The following is a 7952-nucleotide window of genomic DNA, read 5'->3' on the forward strand; positions in this document are numbered from 1 at the left end:
TCACCCACACACAGAAACATAAAAATAGATTAACCAACAAGAGTGGTGGATTTGTGGTGGGATTAATAATATTTATTACATTTAATTAAAAATTTCGAGTTCGAGTCTAGTTATGAAAAAAATTATGTTTTGGATTTACTGTAATAATTTTATATGGAACGATTTTGAATTAACCAAGATTTTAATAGATATATCGAACATCGAATAAAAAAAAGTTATATGAAAATTAAGACTAGTGCATGCTGACCATTTATTATTTTAATAGGAGGTACATTAGTCTATGGTATACTAAAATAATCTCTTTAATACTGGGATTTTAAAATTAGTTCTTGACTTTGGAAGCTTTTGACATTTTGGAATGTGTGCAAATGTGTGTTTTGGTTTGTTTTTTTTTTGTTTTAAAAATTGGGAGGAGATTACAGTGACGAATCGAACGATAATAAAAATGAAGGTCACGTAACCAATCAATTAAACTATTAAATTTTTTGCGCAAAGGGTCGATTCCTTCCATAACTTGGATTCTTTTTCTTCCTCAAATAAAATACCTCCACTTCAAATTGAGGAAGTAGCTCATTACAAATAAACTTTATTTTATTTGCAGTAATAAAAGGAGAGGCAAAAATTATCTTTTGAAAAAATAAAATTCCACTGAGGGGATTTTAGTTTTGTACTCATTTCATATAAAAATTCCATTTGTGTTTTCTCTTTTATAACGTTTTATTTTCCATTCATTTTCGTTATGAGACCCTTTTTTTTAGAAGATTATTGTTATCCTAAAATTTTATTGGTAATTTTCCTTGATCTGTTATCTGTCATAACACACTCTTTTAAGATTTTTTATTTTTTTTTTAAATTTGAAAAGGCTACCATACTTTCAGCCCAAATACTATAAAGCCCAAATAATAGCCCAAGTATCTTCAATCAATATTAATGTATTAAATTCTTGTAACCTTTTTTTACTCCAAAATGAGATATAACAAGATTATATAGAGGGCATCACTTTTAACTTTGGATCCCACCATTATGTGATATATTTTATGAAAAATATATAGAAGAAATTAGTGTTAAAGGTCTTGGCAGCTTTAGAGATTCTCAAATAGTTTGTTTTATTATTTTTTTTATCCAATAGTTAGTAGATCTTGGTTATTCTTTTCTTCTAATGAGGTGGCCACAATAAAAATCTAATGACAACTTAGAGTGACATTTGATTCCTCAGGTATCTAGTGTTCGTTATTCATATTAAAATTTGACTATATTTAAATTTGTATATTATGTACAATGCCATTTCTATGGGCGACGCATCCAACAAACTTTTTCCATTTTTAGGCACCAATAACATACTAGCTAATTTGTAGATACAGGTTAGCGCGAGAGCCGAATGACATAGGTGCACAAAGAGTACTTCACATCATAACCATCTCTATAGGTTCTAGAGGTCAATGTGTGGTTCTTCATCTGATAGAAAAGAATTATAGATATTCCGATCAGGAGCTACTATAATTGCTTCAGAAGAAATGGTTGTCGATATTGAAAACATCTTTAATTTCTCGATTCATTAATTCGTGTTGCGAAATTTATCATTTATTTGAGTTTTGCTTTTAATCAAAGCTACTTGTTGATGGAATTGAAAGTAAATTCTTTCAAACTCCGTTTCAAATTAATTAGATATATACTATGTTCTAATACATACAATTGATATAAAAATGTGATTAAGTTAGGGCATAGAATCTGCATCCATGTCTATAAATGACAAACAAAATGTGTCCCTTTTTCAACATATAATTGCGTGCCTAACGTCAATTATATATTATTTTACTATATAATAAAAACTAAACAATATTTTATTTATTTAGTAGAGTTAATATTCTGTTTGGAAGGAAAAAAACAAAGCAAAAACAGACGTGATGGATGTCACGGGTGTGAGTTTTAAGTACTAGTTCATGTACTACCTAATTATTTTTTTATTCGATAGTTGATATTTATATTGATGGATTAGAGTTTAACTAATTCAAATTTTGGATCTGATGAAGCTCTATTCGGAGGATAATACTTTCTATCAAAAAATTTCTCATACCTAGAACTCGAACCTGAAACCTCTAATTAAAAAAGAAGCAGTCTTATCCACCTTACTATATTCTTTTGGGATAGACAGGGTAGTACTACGTATCCATCACCACAAGCTTAGGAAACTGGATTTTTCTTCCATTTTTTGGTTTTATTATATAATCACAATCACTTCAAATTAATAATATTTTTGGAATTTTGTTATGTTGTCTCAATTCATACAATAACTCAGTAGGAGTATTTCTTTTTAATCAGCCATAATAATAATAACTTTTTCTATATTTAATATTAATTTAAATTTAAAATAACTTTTTAATCCTTAATGAAGTGATTTATAATCATCAAAACATTTAAGACTGATTTTAGATCACAAGTTTCAAAATCTTTTTCTTAAAATATCATATTAAATCAAATAATATCACGTAAATTATAACGAAGGGAATAACAATTTAAGGCGTTATTTGATATTTTTCTACTTTTTAAAATGTGATAGAATAACAAGTGTGCTACATGCACAAAAAAATGCCAGAATTTCAAGTTAATTTCTTCAATTTCCGAGGTCTCAGTTTTTGATCAGGTGACATCAGGGGCGGCTCAACGCAATTGGAGGCCTAAAGCGAAATTTCAACTATAGGCCTAAAATCTAAATAAACTTCATATGCATTATTTTTAAAAAAAACTCATTTTAAATGCAAAGTATACTTAATATTTTTAGAAATGATTATTCGATTTCTTTTCAATTATTAGTTTTAGATTAAGATTTTTATCAATTTCAAACGTTTTGAAAAAAACTATTTTTCTTAACTTACGGGGCTAAATTATTATACGACTTGTTAACATAGAATTTGATTCAAGAAGTTGATAATTTTGTATACTCCACATTTTACTATGCTTGTTGTAATGCTTGAAAATCTAAGAAGAAATAGAAAAAAAATTACAATTCACTTTGCTCAACACTTTTCGACTATTGATTCATATTTTGATGGAGTATTACTCTAACTTATCAAAAATCTAAAGAAGAGAGTGTAAAAGGAGTTAAAAGAATAAAATAATGTGAATATTAGCGTAGAGAGTAGTAAAAAATAAAACAATTCTTCTTGATTTCTTCTATATAAATGGAATTAAAGAGAATAAAATAATATTTTTGAAAAAATATTATCATAAATAATTAATCTTTTTTAAAAAAAAATTAACACATAATTTATTATTGGTAAAAAATTGAGGCCCCCTAAAATTGGGGGCCTAAGGCCAATGCCTAATTCAAATAAGCATAGAGCCGGCCCTGGTTGACATAACTCAAGACTGCAACTTCAAAATTATATTTCCTCCTCCGTTTCAAAATATTTATCGTTATTATTTTATCCTTATTTATATTTTAAGATTCTTACGCTAAGAGAGAAAAAGGTGAAAAGCTTTATATATAAAACATGAGACACACTTGTGAGATCTGTAGTTAGGTTAAAGTGGACAATACGTATCATAGTTTGGACCGTAACATAAAATTGGGAATAAATTTGTATCATATTTGATTATGCATATTAGTTAAAGAACATATACATAAAGCTATATCGACTTACGTTCATTTTGTTGACTAAATGATCAAATATATCACGTAACATATTATCCATTCGACTCAAGTCAAGGAGAAATAAAGAAAAACTAAAGATATAGTAATCGTGCCCTAAAATCTTATTTCCTTTCTTTTTGATATTCTTTATTTTCCTCGATTTCTATTTCATAGAACGATAGCTTGCTTGCTTAGCGCAAAGTTGGAAAATGACTATTTGCTACGAGTAAGATAAATGCCAAAAATAATTAAAAAGCAAGTGAAGATAAATAATTGCACATGGTAATAACTAATAATTAAGTATATATGAGTTGCAAAATCAAAAGTTTACTAATTAAATACTACTATATGCTCTATATATTTCAAGTGCTATGGAAGTCAAACCTAACTTTGAGGAGCTTTAGTTTTACTTAAAGGAAAGTTATATGTTTGACTTTTTTTCTGATCTCAAAATAGTTATCACGTTGAGCTTTTCAATAGTCAATTAAATAAATATGATAGATTTAAAATTGAAGTATCACAAAGAGTTAAGAGTAAAAAATACACTCAAACTATATTCCACTTTATTAAGTTTCATATATGAATTATATTGAGAATGTGAGCTTCCTACCTTAACTATTACCCAATGGTTTGCGAAACACACCTAAACGTTAACTAGACTTAATATTTATCTAGAAATAAATGTGATCTAGACGCGTTTGTCCATAAAATCTTCGTCCGCGTATATACAACGTCTCTATTTGCTGATAAATTATTATTTTAAAATATATTTTAACCGACTTCTTCAAAATACTAAGCGCTCCTCTTTCAAGTTGGAGATATCGATGCCACAACAGAGATGAGACCACGACTACGACTAATATGATGGATGAACGGTTGGAATAAATTAATCTAGTTTTAACCTTTGACCTTAAATTTTAACCTTATATTAATTTATTTAGATTTGCCACAATGAAATTATTTTACACGTAGAGAGTGTCACATAACAAAATTCTTAAACAAAAGAGAGAATGTGTACACACATCATCAGAAATCAATTTAGGTATATTTTGTTAATTTATTAAGTTATAGTTTAAAAACAAAACTCACACTCTTAATAATTCAAATATAAAACATAATAAAATAATATAATTTAGATGTATTTTTTACCCTTTAACTCTACCGAAAATAATAATCTCAAGGTTGACATAACAAAATTTAAAGTATCTCTTAAGAAAAATAAATCCAGCTAGGGAAGACCATGTGAACAATGGGAACCAAATTTTTTGTCAAAGACTTTGTTCCAAATCAATAGGTAACATAATGACATTTAGTATTTCAAGGTTTTGTGTGTGAAATAAATTAAAAGGTCCTACAACGGCAACTCTATTGGGATACCATTATTTATTACTTTCTTTCATCTCAATTTATGTCCACATTAGTTTAAAAATTATAAATATTTATATAACAATAACATATCATACTAAAAATAAGATTAAAAAATATACGAAATTATTTCTAAATATATAAAAGTACCATTTTTTGGGGGATAGACTAAACAATAATAACATAGCAAGGTGTAATTTCACAAATTAAATCTGAAAAGGATAATGTATCTGCAACCTTATTCCTACGTATCTTATGAAGATGGAAAGATTATTTCTGATAGGTCAAAAAATTAAAGTGATACTAACTAATAAAAAATACTAATTATGTGTGATGGTAGATGATGGGGAGCATATACTTTAATTTACTTCAATTATATTTCATGTGAATTATTAATATAATAAGTTTGACTCTTTGGTTGCTTTCTCTAAATCCAAATGCATGAGCATGCTCACCACGTCTAATTTATATAAATAAATTCACAAGAAAACAAGAATATTATTAAACAAATTTAGTAAAAGATTATTTTAACTTTTTTAAATAATGAACTAATTTATATAGTAGGGTATATACAAACTTCATAAAATCTTAGGTTAATTAAGTTGTTTGAACAATAATGAAATGTTCAAACTAAAGCATACAATTTCGAATAGGTCAATGGTCTACCCATTTTATATACCATTTAACTCATTTTTGATTCGTCCAAATTCAATCTAATTGTACATCTTGACACCCTTTCAAAAGTAAAAGAAATATTTCTTTCATTGGATAAGGATATATATATCTCTTTCATTCTTCATTGGTTCTGATATTTTCTATGAAATTTATCCCAAAATATTCATATTAGTTTCTTTACCCAATTTATTAATTTTATACAGCAAAATAAAAATTGTCTGATGATGAAATTATTTGCTGTCTTTGTTGCCTAGTTCATTTTGTCCCATTTTTTTTATTAATTCTTTTTTTGTTGTTGTCTTAATTATAGTTTCATTTCATTTTCAACAAAGTTAAGGCAGGACCCTCCATTACTTTCAGCATTGCTCCATTAATATTCACACTTTCTTTGGATTTGATGTCTCTTTCTCCCTTTCCCCCCACTTTAAAGGCAAAAATTTACACTTCAAAGTACTTGTAGATGCATTTTAATCATATTTCATAATATCACCTACTTATTAAACTAGGGTTCATTTGATTATAAGGAGTAATAATTTTGGGCAAATGAAATTCGCCTAAGTTTCATGGGTATCTCATTTTTAGAAATTTGTCAGTCTAAAAGCCTGTTAGTCCTATTTGACCTTCCCTCCACCAGAGGTGTCACATACACACTACATAGGGACTCACTGTTTTCGCTGAGGTTTACCCCACCATCCACCTGAATGAGTATAGGGTTTGATACCATATTTGTCACGATTTAAATTCATGACACGTATTATTTGCTTTAGACTTAAGCCCAGAGAAAATTGTCTTTAGGACTATGCCACGTTGAACTCCAAAAGCGCATGTACCGTGTGAACTTGAGTTGTTTCTTATGGAAAATTTTCACATTATCTCTCCCAATCAGATGTAAAGTTCTCCTAATATATCTTATAGACCTCATTTTAAAAGCTTGCCGACCTTGAAGCCTGTTAGTCATGTTTGATCCCTCCACTATCAAGGGCATCACAAACTACTACATGTTTTTCCTTCTCCAAAGTTCTCCTTCTAATGCAAAATTAAATACAATTTTATATTATATTGTATAATATATCAAAATGTTGGACTTACTTATCCCAAATAGAGTTGGGATTAAAATTTTGAAATTATAATTTTAAATTTATAAATAGAGTAACCTTATTTTGAACCAAACACATATAAAGCAAAATCTATAGAGCTAAATACATATAAAGCAACACATTTTACTAATGTATCACTATCATTCAATAAATCTATGAAATAAATGCAATAATTTTTCACTTTTGGACCATTTCTCCTAACTCCTACTTTCTTCCTATTTCACGTGATTCATTTATTCACCAATTACTCATCTAATTTTTTAATTATTATTTTTTATTCAATATTTGATATTTATATTGAACTTCGACTGAATTCAAATATGAAAAATCCAATGTTGACAGTGAATGAAGCAATAAAAGCGACTCCATGCATATGATTTACATTTGAAACTTTTGTTTATATAAATAATATATAAATACAAGTATCAAATTATGCAGACAACATAATTTTGGATTTATCAGAATAAATTTTGTAATTACTAATATCAACTACCCTAATTAAATTCTTTACCTATGGTCCACGTAAGCATATTCTTAACTCCATAGAAATTAAACTCTTTTACCTACAACCATTGATGTATACTACTCAAAGCCGTTAGTAAATATGTGGAATTAACATAAAACAAAAAGTTAGTTTATTCATAACAAATGTTTGTAACTACTAATTTCAACTAACCTAAATTCTTTACCTTTTGATCTATAACATGTGCTAATTAACTCTATTACTAGAAACTAATTTACATGCATTGGTAATTCTTTATTCAACTCTATACCTATTTAAAGGCGAATTTAAAATTCAATTTTTCTGATTTTTGAATTATATTGTATTAACTTCAAGTATTGATAACTGAGTTCTAAAAATTAATCGAATTATCTTCCCTCTTTATCCCACTCACAAACCCCACCACCTTTCCACCATAGTATGCTTTCTATCTCCTCCTCGTCCTCCTCTTCCTCTCCTTTTCATCAATCATACAATAATTTTATAGAGTGAAATTTGTAGAGGATAGAATGTAAGTACGAACATGAGATGTTGAATATCTCACTCACATACTTATTGAAGTAATTTAATATACTCATACGTTGAACGGATTGTGGTATTACTCAAGATATTTCAATGAGTTCTTCAGATCGAACGATGTAAGCTTACCCCTATCTTATAAAAAAATAAAAAAAATATTTGC

This window comes from Solanum tuberosum, unplaced genomic scaffold, assembly GCF_000226075.1.
Source record: "Solanum tuberosum cultivar DM 1-3 516 R44 unplaced genomic scaffold, SolTub_3.0 scf00410, whole genome shotgun sequence".
Taxonomy (NCBI): domain Eukaryota; kingdom Viridiplantae; phylum Streptophyta; class Magnoliopsida; order Solanales; family Solanaceae; genus Solanum; species Solanum tuberosum.